Raw genomic sequence first — 16,461 nt, 5'->3', positions numbered from 1 at the left:
AGTCATCAACATTGCACACAAATACAACATTAAGATTCACTCCTATGCTGATGACCTTCAACTATTGCTCCCTCTAGGTGATGATCGGCCAACCTAACTCACTAACCTCCTACACTGCCTCTCTGACATGAAAAACTGGATGACAGCCAAAAAAACTCCAGCTGAATACCTCAAAGACTGAACTACTCTGGATCAGGAAAAAGAACACTACTTTTACCCGTCCAACACTATCCTGGGAATCCACCCCCCCTAATAGCAGAAGACCAGGTACGAAGTCTTGGAATAATACTGGATGGCCACCTGTCCCTCTCCACCCACGTCTCACAGGTAGTTTCCACATCGTTTTACTACCTACGCCAACTATGAAGGATCAAACCCTACCTCCCAGAAACAGACTTAGCTCAACTGCTATATGCCTACTTACTCTCTAGACCAGACTACTGCAACTCTCTATTCAATGGCATCACTGCAAGAGATCTAAAACAGCTCCAAAAAGTCCAGAACTCAGCAATTCGACTCCTATACAACCTCAGCTACCGTGACCCCATTACTCCAGCGCTCTGTGCAGCCCACTGGTTACCATTCAAAAAGCAATGCATCTTCAAAGTCCTGGTCATGACCCACAAGAAATTCCACCAAAAAACTCCAGCCTACGTAGCATCCAAGCTACGCCTATACACCCCTAACCGCCCCTCCACTCCAAAGCAGAACAAAGACTCAGCATTCCCGCAGGGAGATTCCTCCAAATGAGTATGGCGTGTAAACGATCCTACAGCCATTTCCTACCTTAGCCATGGAACCAACTATCCAGACAGATTAGGTCACTAGACTCACTAATGACCTTCCATAGAGCAGTAAAGACCTTTTTCTTCTGCCAATCAGGCCATTAATGACTGCTTCCTCAATATACTTCTCCAAGTACTCTTTTGCTGTGACCAGTCTGGTCTCTAGAATAAGCTCTGAGATTGTCTACTGTAACCTATTTGTTGTCATGACTAGTCTGTCTTCAAACGATTGTGAATGTCAATTTGTAACCCATTCTGAGTTTCTGGGAGAACGGGATAGAAATCAAAATAAATAAATAAATTTACTATGTTACTATCCTCCTCTTTTACTAAGGCGCACTAGCATGCGCTAAATCGGCTGGCGCGCCTTAGTAAAAGGACCCCTATGTTAGTCTCAAAGATATTCAAAACAGCCATGAGATTAAAAATAGAATAGACAATGATTCCAATTTTGTGAAAGCCTTCTTTGTAATTGAACAGCATGGTGATGATAAAGAAGATGCAAATGATGAATTAGACAGCACTACTTCCAATGCAGATGATGAAGGCAATAATGATGATAAAAAATTATTTGCTATAAGGAAGTCAAGTATTTCAGAGATTCCCTTGATCAAAACCTGCAGTCAGAAGACCTCAGTAATACTGCAACCTGGCTTGATTTGAATGAACTTTGTATCAGGCTGAACAACTCACTTTCTGCCAGTGTTGTTGATCACCTTTTTAGTTGTGCTGAATTAATGATTGACAGTCATTTTCAAAATTATAGTTTTACTAAATGCAACGTGGATTGAATTGTACAGCAATAAAATTGTTGGGATAAAAATGTTAATAGTTGCATGTGATGCTTTTATTCTTTACTCAAAAAGTATTACGAGATCCCTCGTATATTAGGCAATAACTTTTTTACTTTCGCATAAGTAAATTATTTATGCATTCTTCACTGTACTTTGACTTAAGCATTAAGGTATACATTTATTTATACTTTTACATAAGTACTTTGATCTAGCACTTTGACCAACACTACTGGAAGACTCTTGAAAAATGATTGACCAAACTGATGCTATGTATCACATGACACTAAACAGTTAATAGAATTAAATCACAGTTAGCCAATCAAAATTCTAAGTCAAACCAATCAGCCAAACTGAGGTCCTTTTACTATGGCGCGCTAACCGATTTAGCACACGCTAACCAATTTAGTGCATGCTAATCGATTTAGCAAGTGCTAAAGATTAATGTGTGCAAAAAAATGCTAAGGTGCCCATTATTATTATTATTATATTCTATATCGATTAACACACCTTAGTAAAAGGACCCCAGAATTCAAGAAACAAAATCCAAGATTGTTCACAATAATTTCAAAGGGTCTCATGATCCCCTCCTTCATATCAGGGGCATAATGAAAAAAAAAATACATCTAAGTTTTGGGCCTAAGTGGCTAGTCGCCAAAAGTCAGCAGTGTCTAAAGTCCATCCTCGAAAAATACATCCAAAATATATATATATATATTTTTTTTTTTTTTACTGTACGTCCAGCTGTTTAATCGTCCAGACCGCTAAGTCATCTAATTTTATACCCCATTCTGGTCCAAAAATTTGTCCAAGTCAAAAACGCCTAGAAGAAGACCTTTTGGACGTGGAAGGGGCCAGCATGACATCAGAGTAGTGGGGCACCTTACAGGGCACTACTGTGAACGTCACAAAAAGAGTGCCATATAAGCATCTCACCATAACTTAAAAGGCCATGGTGAGCCCCCCCAAACACACCCAAAACCTACTAGACCCACCTGTCTACCACCCCAATAGCCCTTATGGCTGCAGGTGGCACCTATATTGCATTACAGTAGGGTTGGGGTGGTTGGGGGGTACACATTTTTCACCATGAATGCAGTGGTTAGAGTGGCTTATGGGCCTGGGTCCTCCTCTCTATTGTTCACTAGCCCACCCCCAGACTACTTAAGCCACCTCTGTGCTGCTCTACTAGGCTTTCCTATACAAGGTGCTGATGTTCTGGAGGTGCTGATGTTATTACGATTTTTATGGTATGGGGGAGGTCAGTGATCATTGGGGCAGTGTGTGTGTGGGGGGGTCTGCACTTTCTATCTGCAGTGGTTATCTAGTCACTCTGGATACCTTCTGGGTACTTAGACCTGTTTCTAGATTGCCTAAGTCACAACGTACAAGTTGCGACTAGGCAGTCTCGTTAAACTTTCGGTTATACTTGAGGTACGACTAAGTCTAGGTTAGCCCACGTCCCACTCAAATCCCGTCCTCACCACTCCTCCTAAAATGCCCCTTTCAGCTCTGGGCGTACAGCAGAACTGAAAAGGCCTAAGCTGTTTTTAGATACATCTAAAACCTGTTTCGATTATTGGCACTTGGACGACTTGTCTTTTTGATTGTCCCAGTGCCTGTTTAGGCGGGACTTTAGATGAGAATAAATCAAATAAACATTCCTGGAAATGACACAGGAAATGATACATAATGAAAATTTTCTATCTACCCATTCCTAAATTTGTATATCATCAGAACCTAAAAGACTTGCTGCGGCCCTTTATCTACAAAATGTCCCCCCTCCTCTGGATATTTCCACACAGTGGCGTAGCGAGGGTGAGAGATGCCCGGGGTGGGGGGCGCCCCCCCATCTGCTCCTTCCCCACCCCCCTCATGCCACGTGCCCCTTCCCCCTGTACCTCTTTAACATTTCTGGCGTGAACAGTGACCCCCAAGCTGCTGCTCGCGCCAGCATCGGCTCTTCTTCTGACATCACTTCCTAAGCACGGGTCCAGGAAGTGACTTCAGAGAAAGAGCCGACGCCGGCGCGAGCAGCAGGTTGGGGTTTGCTGCTCCCGTTGGGAAAGTTAAAGAGCTATGGAGGAAGGGGTGGACGCGGGGAGAAGGACGGGTGGTAGTGCCCCCACCAAAACGGCGCCTGGGGCGGATGTCCCCCCTCGCTCCTCCTTACTACTCCACTGATTGCACAGGCAACTAATTGAGAGTTAAATGGTGCACATGCATCTAGAAATGTAATGTGCATTCCTCACTCCCACCGCCAAGGACACTGTGCCCTCTAGTGCTGTGGTCTCAAACCCGCGGCCCGCCAGGTCCTATTTTTAGGGCCTCGGTATGTTTATCATAATCACAAAAGTAAAATAAAACAGTTTCTTGATCATATGTCTCTTTAGCTATAAATGACAATGTTATTATTCAAACTTAGCCAAAAGGAAAGATTTATAAACTATAAAGAGTTTTCCCTCATGCAAAATTGTTGTTTCTTTAACAAGACATTAACTATTTTTCTCTGAGGCCCTCCAAGTACCTACAGATCCCAAAATGTGGCCCTGCAAAGGGTTTGAGTTTGAGACCGCTGCTCTAAGTTGAGCTAGAGTCCTCCGCCTATAGCCTTGCCAGTGGAGGGCAGTTTCACTATCACATTTTCAATACAGTATAATCCCGTTATACTGGACTCGCTTATAACGGAACCTCACATATAGTGGACGAAGTCCGCTGGTGCCGGCTGAGCACCACTATAAACATACAGAAAATCATCGGATATAGCGGACTCGCATATAACGGACTTTTGGATATACCAGACAACTATTTTGGATCCCAGAGCCACTTTAAACTGTAGTTTTATTCGGCTATAAGGGACATACAGGCTCCGCCTACAAGGCATGTGGCATGCCGGTGATACAGTATCAAAATGCAGCCCAGAAAAAAAATGACAAGAGTATTTTTCTATCCAGTACAGTATTCTGGTTTGCAATCATTTCATGCCATACCAATATTTTGCTGAATTTTGTTACTGATGTTGCTGATATGCTTGTGCAGTGACTGTTGTTCATCGATTTACGTTGTTTCAAGTTGCCCTAAATAAAGTTTTTAAAAAAAATGCAACTCTGGATATAACGGACTCTGGATATAACAGACTGTTTTTCCAGGTCCCTTGAAGTCCGTTATAATGGGATTATACTGTAGTGAGAGACAGACAAGCTCTGTAGGACTCCAGGGAGCCTGCCTGTCCCTAACGATGGAAGAAGACACAGTATTAAAGCAACATCCCCCACTGGCAACAATGCAGCTAGAAGACTCTCGCTCTGCTTAGAGAGAACAGTTCCCAAGGAACTCTTCTCTTTAATCCAGCTGAAAGCGTGTGGTTTAAATTCTTGAATACTTCTACTTGGATACAGGAATGCCATTTTCAACCTCAGCCATTTACCCAGGTAAACAGTTACTTCTTCCCCTTATAAACTACTGTGAAAATTATCCTCTAGAATAGATAACCAAAACAGATTATAGCATGCAAGAAAAGTGAACCAGAGGACAAGGTGCACGCTAGGAGGGCATTTTTCTGGAATTCCTTGCCAGAAGCTGCGGCAAAAGCAGTTAGCTTAGCAGGTTTAAAAAAAAAAAAAGCTGGATAATTTCCTAAAATAAAAACCCATAAGCCATTATTAAGATGGACTTGAGGGAAATCCACTGCTTTTTTCTAGGATAAGCAGCATAAAATCTTTAATTCTTTAGGGATCTTGCCAGGTACTTGTGACCTGGATTGACTACTATTGGAAACAGGATGCTGGGCTTGATGGACCTTCGGTCTGTCCCAGTAGGGCAATTCTTATTGTCCTTATGTTCTAACAGAGGCAGCATTTTACCCATGGAAATGAGTGAAAGGTGTCAGGTCAAAAGCGCGCCGGGACAAGGGCGCGCGCAGACAATTGAGCGCAGCGCAGAGGCGCACGCCGGAAGAAAATTACTGTTTTTAGGGGCTCCGACGGGGGGCGTGGGGGGGAACCCCCCCACTTTACTTTATACAGATCGCGCCGCATTGTGGGGGCGTTGTGTGTGGTTTGGGGGGGTTGTAACCCCCCACATTTTACTGAAAACTTCACTTTTTCCCTGTTTTTAGGGAAAAAGTTAAATTTCCAGTAAAATGTGGGGGGTTACAACCCCCCCCCCCACAAACCACACACAACGCCGCCGCGATCTGTATTAAGTACAGTGGGGGGGGGGGCTCCCTAACAAAATCCCCCATCGGAGCCCCTAAAAACAGTAATTTTCTTCGGCGCGCGCCTCCATCTTGCGCTCCGTTGTCGGCGCGCGCCTTTGTCTTCCGCGATTATATCTATGAACCGAGTGAAAACCTTCTTCCACAGCCGGGGGCAGGCAAGGGGAAGCAACAATGTGTGCGATTGTCAAAACCACATATGTTATTTTGGTCAGAAAATTGCCTATAGGAAAACCAGATGCATATCTCTGCGCGCACTTTTTTTTTCCCAGGGGCAAAAATCAAAGAACAAAATCTGTTTTGCAGGGCGGCTTTGATTGTTGGTGCAAATCCCCCCCAAAAAAGGAGGAAACACTTGCAGTATTTGTTCTGCTGCAGTCAGCTTAATTATTACCCGTATAATAATTTTATAACTTGGCAAGACTCATATTAACTAAACAGACACATCGTGTCCTAATCTAATCTAATCCTTGATTTTATATACCGGATCATTCCCCAAAGGGACTTGACCCGGTCAACAAAACATAGCGTTAAGGATCCATAAATGAACAATAAAAATGGAAGAATCGGTACATTTCAATTATCAACGGAGGGTTCTATCAATTATCTATAAGATATTTCGTAAACATATGTTTTCAAGGTTTTTCTACAACGAGTCAGTGAGGCAAGAGTTCTGCTATCAGAAGGAAAGTCATTCCAGATATTCACCATTGTAAAAACCAAAGAGTGTGAAAATCTACCTAAAGTTTGGAAAATCCCTTAAATAGAGGGAAGTAATAGTTTAAATTTATGTTTATAGCTTGTAGATTCAAAACGATAGGAGTTAAAAGAAAGAGGAAACAATGGGGAGAAAATCCCATCTATAAACTCTTAAAAATAACATTTGCACATGTAAACTGAGCCCTCCAATAAATCGAAAGCCAATGTGGAGCCCTCAGCAAGTAACATGATCGTTTTTACTTTTCCCCATAATTATTCTGGCCACAATATTCTGAATGAGTTGCAATTTCTTCAAGTTAACTTTACTGAGCATGAATTTAAGTCTACAACCAGATGCACCAAATCTAAATCTACTCATCCCACTACTGAAAATAACATCTCAGTTCTGCCACTCTAGCTTGAGTGGCATAGTATAGGGGGGGGGGTCCAACCCAGACACTGTCTTTGTAAAGGGTGCAGGTACCCGTCCTTCTCTCCACCCCACCCCCGCTCCTTCCCGACCTTCACTGCCGCGCACGTGTGCCCCTTCCGTCGTACCTCTAATTTGCCCTGTGCGAGCAGCGTTACAAACTTGCTGCCCACGTAGGTGTCACCTCTCTTTGATTCAACACACAGTCCAGTATAGATAGAACAATTTCATATAAGTGCCAGTGGGATATCAGAGCATCCTCTGAGCAGCATAGCTCAATAGGGTTTAATTCCTCATTTTTCCCGAGGGCAAAACTTCTCTATATCCTCACGTTGTTGATATTATTTTATTATTGTTTTTATTTTACTTCATTTCTCCTTTCTTATCTAAATTCATAAATAGTTTCATAAATAATTTCATGAATAATTTAATGTTATAACTTAGCTTAGCTTTCCAGCCATCACTGTTAGTCCCCTCAACCAACACGTTTCGCTCTCTTTGTCAAGGCAGTGGGGAAACTGAAAAGCAAAACACAAAATATGCTAATGTTAAAATTAAAAAGCTATGTAGCCCCTATCATATAATTGCTTGTGGCAGAGACCTCTCTTACCTATGCACTTTTCACATTACTCGTACAGCCGTCGGCTCTCCTAAAACAATAATAAAATAATATCAACAACGTGAGGATATAGAGAAGTTGTTCCTTCGGGGAAAATGAGGAATGCTGCTCAGAGGGTGGTCTGATATCCCACTAACACTAATATGAAATTGTTCTATCTATACTGGACTATGTGTTGAACTGTGGAGCGTGTCTACTGAATAAGACAACGAAGATAGTATAGAAGAGACCTCTCTTTGATGTCACCTCCAAGCTCTGCACCTAGGAAGTGACATCAGAGGGATAGCCAACATGATGCGGGCAGCAAGTTCATAATGCTTCTCGCGCAGGGAAAATTAGAGGTAGGAGGGAAGGAAAGAGGGGGGGGGGGAAAAGAACTGACTTACTGTTAGTGATCTGTAACCTATTGCTAAAATTGTCTGTAATGCCTGAAGATTGGAGGGTGGCCAATGTTACGCCGATTTTTGTATAGGCTAGCGTGAAATATACCTTATGAATTCAATTTAGGAAATATTCAATTGAATGTATTAATTCATTATGTTTAAATTAATTTTGTGATGGAGAGGGTTTATGAACATATGTAAATTCTGAATATTTTTAACATTTATGTGTCTAACTATTTGTTAATAACAATGATTAGATTAGATTATGAGTTAAAACACAATTTTAGGGTAATTATGTAATTAAAAATTTTTTTGTATTTGTATTGTGCAGTGCTCCCTATTGGACCCCCTTGAAAAAGCCTGTTTAGGCGAAACGGGTCCCGTCGGGCATACGATTGTTGGGGCAAGCTATTTATACTGCAATAAAGGATAAGTAACAAAATGATTTACCATCTGTTGATTATTGAATTACATAGAAGAAGTTATTTATAAACTGAGCAATTTTTGCCTTTCTAGAAATTGGAAATATTGCCTCACCAATTTGTTGGACTTCTTTGAAGGTGTGAATAAACATGTGGATAAAGATGAACCAGTTGATGTAGTGTAGCAGAAATCTTTTGACAAAGTTCTTCATGAGAAGCTCCTGCAAAAATTAAAGAGTCATGGAACAGGTGGCAAAGTTCAGTTGTGGATTAGGAATTGGTGATCAGATAGAAAACAGAGAGTAGGATTCATGGTCATTTTTCTCAATGGAAGAGAGTACACAGTGAGTGTCGCAGGGATCTGTACAAAGACTAGGAGACACTCGAACTTACAGGGAAATACTTTTAAAACTATTAGGAGGAAATATTTTTCACTCAGAGAGTAGTTTAGTTCTGGAACGCATTGCCAGAGGTTGTGGTAAGAGCAGATATCATAGCTGGTTTTAAGAAAGGTTTAGACAATTTCTTGGAGGAAAAGTCCATAGTCTGTTATTGAGACAGAAATGGGAGAAGACACTGCTTGCCCTGGATCGGTAGCATGGAATGTTGCTACTTTTTGGGTTTTGGTCAGGTACTGGTGACCTGGATTGGCCACCGTGAGAACGGGCTGCTGGGCTTTATAGACCATTGGTCTGACCAGGTGAGGCTATTCTTATGTTCTTATTGTCAGAGTGAAAAAAAATATTTGCTTTCTTTGCCGCTGCCGCGCATTGTGCCGACGGTTTCAGGGTCCTATCTATCAGTACACCCAGGTCCTTTTCTTGTTCGCTCTTACTCAGAATTGCACCTGACATTCTATACTCGTGTTCTTTGTTCTTTCTGCCTACATGCATTACTTTGCACTTTTCCACATTAAACTTCATCTGCCATTTCTCTGCCCATTTCTCTAACTGACAAACATTAAACTCCAAACAGAATTAACAGAGGCAGGACCTTGGCCACAGCTTTATTGCAACACACAATCTCAAATGACAATAAAATTGACATCAAATTTGTAGCAATACAAAACAACTTCACATGCCCATCCCCAGCTAGGCGGTAATACACTAGCTCACCTTTTAGATCAAACAGTCTTCAACAGTTTCCTTCGCCCTCAAAACTGCACGGCCTGCGGTACCGCAAGGCTCTGCTCCAACTCATGACGGTACCACACACTACAGGGAACAGTTGTTGCTTACCATGCAAGCCAAAGTGCACTCTCGCCAAGCACTGGACTTTTTTTTTTTTTTTTCTCACCAATTTCGGAAAATCATACCGCCAGCCAGTGCGTCGCCTCACGTATTTTGGTGCACAACTCGACATAGTCTCTGCAAGGGCTTATCTACCAGAAGAGCATCACCGAGTAATCGTTACTCTGGCAAATCAGATGACCCAGCTTTCCATTTTCCCAGCACGCGAGGTGGTGCAACTCTTAGGAAACATGGCGGCATCCCTTCCTCTTGTGCCACACGTCAGACTACACATGCGTCCTCTACAATGGCATCTCTAGATAAATTGAAATCAGCATCCTGCATCCTGGGCTAGGAGTGTTGGTAAATTGATACAGGATTCGGGCTCTTATCAGGTTTTTAGAAAGTTGTTGATAAATTTTATAAATGAGTTTATTATCTGCTATGCTTGCATAGCTTTCTTTTATCTTTGTAAACCACCTAGAACTGAGAGGTATGGCGGTATACAAGTGGATTGTTATGTAATGTTTATGTGGTGATGAGGTCCTATTTTCCTTTGAATTCAGCAAAAAAAAAAAAACAGTAAAAAATGTAATCATGTAACACCACTTCTTATGGTTACCCATAGCCTACAGAATTTCATATAAGAACTCTAAGATCTGAAGACAAAAATCCGCTCGTTGTCCCGTCCCTAAGAATTATAAACACACAACGAGATACAATCTTCTCGGTTACAGTACCACAAATATGGAACGCGTTGCCAGCTCATATTAAGGAAGAAAAACACACTTAGGTTCAAAGGAATGCTAAAATGTTGGTTATATAAGGACACTTTTGAGAAATTTTTAACCCTCTTTATGTTTTGACCTTTTCTATATTTATTGTCATTCCTCCCGCTCTCCTCTTGTGTAGGTTTGTCAAAGTCTCTGTCTTAAATGTATTTAAATATGGTGGATTCCCCTTTTTTTAAATTGTATATTGCTTTGAATTATGATATCGTGATTGAATCAAAATTTTAATAAATCTTTTCTTTGCTTTTTTTTTTCTGGTCACTCTGAATCACTTTATTTATTTATTTTTTTTATTATCCTTTATTCATTTTTTGACACCAAATGCATAGTGCAAATATATGAACAATCAAATAATATAACATGCTGCACTCTATTCCAACAAATAATATAAAGCTGTTTAACCCTCCCTCCCCCCGCCCCAACTGGATGTGTATAACAATCTTTCATGAATCAAAGGGAAATGTTAATAATAATATTACTAAGTCACATTCATAACTTGCAATAATTGTAAAGAAACTTGCAAAAAAAATAACTTGCAAAAAAAAATAAAAAAAGCTGCTGCCCTAGGCAATCTAGTCTTGTCTAATGGTTGAGCAAGCCCCGACAGGGTGTCAGGTCAAAAGCGCGCCGGGACAAAGGCGCGAGCAGACAATTGAGCGCAGCGCGGAGGCGCACGCCGAAGAAAATTACTGGTTTAGGGCTCCGACGGGGGGGGGGCGTGGCGGGAACCCCCCACTTTACTTAATACAAATCGCGCCGCGTTGTGGGGGGTTTGGGGGGTTGTAACCCCCCAAATTTTACAGAAAACTTCACTTTTTCCCTGCTTTTAGGGAAAAAGTTAAGTTTACAGTAAAATGTGGGGGGTTACAACCCCCCAAACCCCCCACAACGCCGGCGCGATTTGTAGTAAGTAAACTGGGGGTGCTCCCCAACAAAACCCCCCGTCGGAGCCCCTAAAAACTAATTTTCTTCGGCGCGCGCCTCCGTCTTGCGCTCAGTTGTCGGCGCGTGCCTTTGTCTTCCGCGTTGTTGTCTATGAACCCCCCGACAGAATGGCTTGCACAAGGTGCACCAAGCGAAGAGCTGTTGAGGTTTATTTATTTTTAGCATTTATATACCACTTATTGCCTAAATGATTTACATTCAGGTACTCAAGCATTTTTCCCTTTCTGTCCTGGCAGGCTGACACTCTATCTAACGTACCTGGGGCAATGGGGAATTAAGGGCTGGATTCCTAAGTTCACCATGGGCGATCTGTGGCCAGGTGACCGCGATCCACTAACAGTCCTTATGCAAATGAACGCGATCAGAGGTATGCCCCTCACTGACCCCACGGATCGCTGCAAAACAATCCTGACACATGCGCAGACCACCTTCTTTGCCTGTAGGTGCGGTCTGCACATGCGCTTGCGAGGTCAAAACAAGGGGGGGGGAGGAGACAGAACACGCTTTAGCCAGAGCCCCAAGGCAGCCAGGAACAGAACATGCTTTTAACCCGCAAGTTAAAACCGCGGCTTAAATCCATGGACTCGAAGGGTGGCAGAAAGGCAGGGCGGCAGAGAGCAGGGTTTTTGCACAAGGGAGATGTTTTATTTCAGGGTTGCAGGGCTGGGATATCAGGGCAGCAGAGAGCAGGACAGTCGGGAAGGACGTGAGCGACGGGTCCCCAACAGTCGCTTCTTTTTTGATCGGCCAGCCCAGTCGGTGTTCCTGAATTTGTTTAGTGAATTACTGCCTTCCTACTTTTGCATGCCATTTCCCCTCATTTGCATGCGCAGATCGGTTCGGGAGGAAAGTTAGTGAATCGGGTCAGGGTAGCAAACTGGTCGGGACACAATTGGCAAGGTTAGTGAATCTAGGCCTAAGTGACTTGCCCAGGGTCATAAAGAGCAGTGTGGGATTTGAACCCACCACCTCAGGGTGCTGATCCAGACATGGGCAACTCCTGTCCTCGAGGGCCGGAATCCAGTCAGGTTTTCAGGATTTCCCCAATGAATATGCATTGAAAGCAGTGCATGCATATAGATCTCCTGCATATTCATTGGGGAAATCCTGAAAACCCGATTGGAATCCGGCCCTCGAGGACCGGAGTTGTTCATGTCTGCTTCTAATCACTGCACTACACAATATACTGCAGCACAGAAGAAGCTAAGATGCAAGGTTACAGGTTTATAAAACCAGAACCAAGGCATGTCTATAAAACAGCAAGAAATGCAACACAGATGTACCGTAACTGAAAATTTTTAAAACAGTGCACTTGTTAGACTATATATTGCTTTAATTTATAACATTTTATTGAAGGAATCAAATAAATATACAATAATATAATACAATAAGGTATTCATTTTAATTATATTCACAATTCTAATTTTTCCATACATATTTCTATCATTCCTCCAAAATATATTTCCATATGACCTATTTCATACCTCTATACATTCCCTTTGTTCACTTCCCCCATTCCCCCTTTTCCCCCTCCCCCTATTTCTTTATTTCCAATTATAACATTGTAATGAATGAATTAAACAAATATACAATTCAAGTATTTCCATACATATTACTATCATCCCTCCTATTCCCTCCTCTCTCCAAGAATGGAAGGTGACACAAATTACCAGATGTTGGAATGATTCCAAAGCTTCAATATAAAACATTAAGAATCATATTTCGTGCTCTAGAGGAAAGATTTTGAATATACGATTCCCAAATTTTCAAAAAGAGACGAGTTCGTCTAGGAAATGTACGAACCTCCCAAACCTCAAATAAAATTAATCGATGGAGTTGGTTCCTCCAATGCCAAAAACTAGAAGGATCTTCCTGTAATCAATATTGCAAAATGCATTTATGACCAATCATGCACGCCTTTTGAAATAAAATGCTTCTTCCTTGTCCAAAAACCCCACAAGCAGCAGCTTTACCAAATAACAACCCTCTTGGAGATTCCACCAATTGACTATTCCATAATGAACCTAAAAATAATAGGATGGCAGACCAGAATGATTTAATAAGAGGACATTGCCATAAGTATTTCTCACATTTGATACAAATAGAAGAATTAACTAATCCTGCATGTTTTAAATAGAACATATAAGTGGTCACAGCTCTAAAAAAGAAACACAGGTTTGTTTTTTATATATATATATATATATATATATATATATATATATATATATATATATATGTATAAATATATTTCAATGTCTTTACAGTACTATTAAAATCAGAATAGGTTTACGGAGAATCTACAAATGTGAACAAGATGGATGGTGATTACAGCCAGACTTTGGATATAAAATAGAAGCTGTGCAGTAAATGTGATTATTATGTGCTTCATTTCTTTAAGAGCAGGAGATGTGTACTCAACGAAGCCGTAATAGATGAGACGGCTTTAGTGGAACGCAAATGGCAAGCTCCCTTCCTTCAAACATAAACAAATGCTCTTTTGAATTAGATAGAAGGAAAAACAACAACTGTGAAGGTCACAGGAGAAAATTAATTTAGCAGAGTTAAATAAGGACAAGCTGGCCGCACACAGTAGGGGGGAAAAAAAAGAAAGCCGCACGTGGGATCGGAGCCTGAGAAGAAAGTGAGGGTGTTGAAAAGTAAAGCCATGGGGGTGGCTTTGTCCCAGTAACAGCGTGTATCAGTTGAGCTGCAGCACTTCTGTAGATTATTGGAGAGATATTTCTCTCTTACCACTGGGCATTATTGCTGGAGAATGTGTCCGGCATGACTTTAGTGCAAAATAATAATAAGTAAGGCAACGTGCTCTTTGAATGCTAGATTTGTTCTCAATGACAAAGATAATTAATTAATTCCATTAATGGAAAATCAGAAGAGACTTTTTGTTTCAACTTATGAACACAAGTGTTTCGTCCGAATCACTCAGCAACTATTTCTCTGGCATTTGAAGTTTTGCACATCTCTTTTGGGATCAGCTAACACACCTTAAAGCTAAGTGGAGTGGTTTTTCCCTCTTATTGTCCTTGAGAACAAATCTAGCATTCAAAGAGCATGTTGCCTTACTTATTATTATTTTTCACTAAAGTCATACACAGTGATGGGACGGTGGGTTCGGCTATAGGAGCCACGGCTCTTGGTCGGATTACACAAATCTGAGTGTATGTGAAAGTTGTATTACCTTATTTCAATACCTATATTTAAGACTCATATTTGACTTTCATATATTGAGAAGTCTTGGTTCTAGTTACACTTTAAGTTTAAGGACCATTTATGACTAAATTAGTGAGAATGTATCCAGATGTGTCACGAATAACCCAAAAGAGAAGAAAACAATTTCTTATCTTGAGACCAAATGTAAATGTGTGATGATTTATCAAGGGAATAGATTTGTTTTGGGGTTTTTTAACCTCAGCAGCTGATACAGTTTATTTCTGCTAAAGAGCAAACTTAGGGCTCCTTTTACGAAGCCACGTTAGCGGCTTTAGCGCGTGCGACTTTTAATCACGTTCTAACCCCCGCACTAGCCGGAAATCTACCGCCTGCTCAAGAGGAGGCGGTAGGGGCTAGCGTGGCCGATAGTTTAGCGTGCGTTAAACGCTAATGCGCCTTCATAAAAGGAGCCCTTAGTATTCTTGAGAGAATTTCTGTTCCAAGTTAGCTCAGTTTAATAAGGTTCTTGTTCCCTCTCAGCTACCATCTTTTATTTTCCTTGTACTGTTTGATTAGAAAATTCAGCGAATGCATAGCTTTCTTCCCCTTTAATTGAGGTCTAATTTTACAATCCAGTATATTTTATATTTGGGTTTAATTTTTTTTAACCTTTATGATGAGAAAAAGAAGTTCTTTTTGTTTCTTATGTAAATTTTTCATTATAGACTATTGTGTTATTTCAATGTTGGAACTTGTATTGTATTATTTCTTTGATTTGACTAAAATATATATATATATCTCAGAATTTTAAAAGGGACATGAAATTAAACAAACATTTTTTTTTTTTTTTTTATCATGCCTGTGAGTGTTACATTCCAGGGTCGATTGAACAAAAAGCACCAAAATTTAGTTCCCGGGCTGATGCACGTTAACCATGATTTCTATAACGTATTTATCAGGTAAGGCTAGACTCAAATAGAGCACTGGTCATTGACCTAAGGGCCACTGCCTGAGAAGACTGCTGGGCACGATGGACCACTGGTCTGACCCAGCAGTGGCAAATCTTATGTTCATATGTTCTTACTGCCTTTTTAAAGGAATTCACTCAAAGTGATGTACAGCAAGAGAACAAAGAAAAATGGGGAGACCCAATGATCCACAGTGAAAACAATCCACCGATGAAACAAAAACAAAAACTGTGGATACAGATGTTCTGGAGATAATTTATTAAACACTGACATATAAAACCATTTTTTTGTTACTTCAGCTTGTCTGCAGTGTTCTTTGCTCACATGTTTAAAGACAATAGACTGTTTTCAGTCCAATTCTTTATATGTGAGATTGCAAACCATTGGACCCCCAAGGAAGACGTGTTTGCCGAAACACGGACCATGTAGGGTCCGGTTGGATTTTTATCACTGTATTTTTTATCATTGTACTTTTTAAATTGAATTTTCATGGTTTTATATGTCAGTGTTTAATAAATTATCTCTAGAACATCTGTATCCAAGGTTTTTGTTTTTGTTTTCATCGGCGGATTGTTTTCAATGTAGATCATTGTGTCTCCCCATTTTTCTTTGTTGGGCAGACTAGATGAGCCATTTGGCCTTTATCTGCCATCATGTTTCTATGTTTCTATAGCCATAAAGTTCTATGACATCACAATGCAGGTGTAAAGAGCCTTAGCCTATAGGAAGAAGAGATGCAAATGTTAAGAGCCTTAGCCAATAAAGAGAGAGATAATGGTTACTGCAGATGGGCATTTTTTTTGCTACTTCAGCTTGTCTGTGGTGTTCTTTGCTCACATGTTTAAAGACAATAGACTGTTTTCAGTCCAATTCTTTATATGTGAGTTTGCAAACCATTGGACCCCTGAGGAAGGCGTGTTCGCCGAAACACGGACCATGTAGGGTCCGGTTAGATTTTTATCACAGTATTTTTTACCATTGTACTTTTTAATTGAATTTTCATGGTTTTATATGT

The sequence above is a fragment of the Geotrypetes seraphini genome, chromosome 7 (assembly GCF_902459505.1).
Source record: "Geotrypetes seraphini chromosome 7, aGeoSer1.1, whole genome shotgun sequence".
In the NCBI taxonomy this organism is placed as follows: Eukaryota; Metazoa; Chordata; class Amphibia; order Gymnophiona; family Dermophiidae; genus Geotrypetes; species Geotrypetes seraphini.
This window is presented reverse-complemented; position numbering follows the sequence as displayed.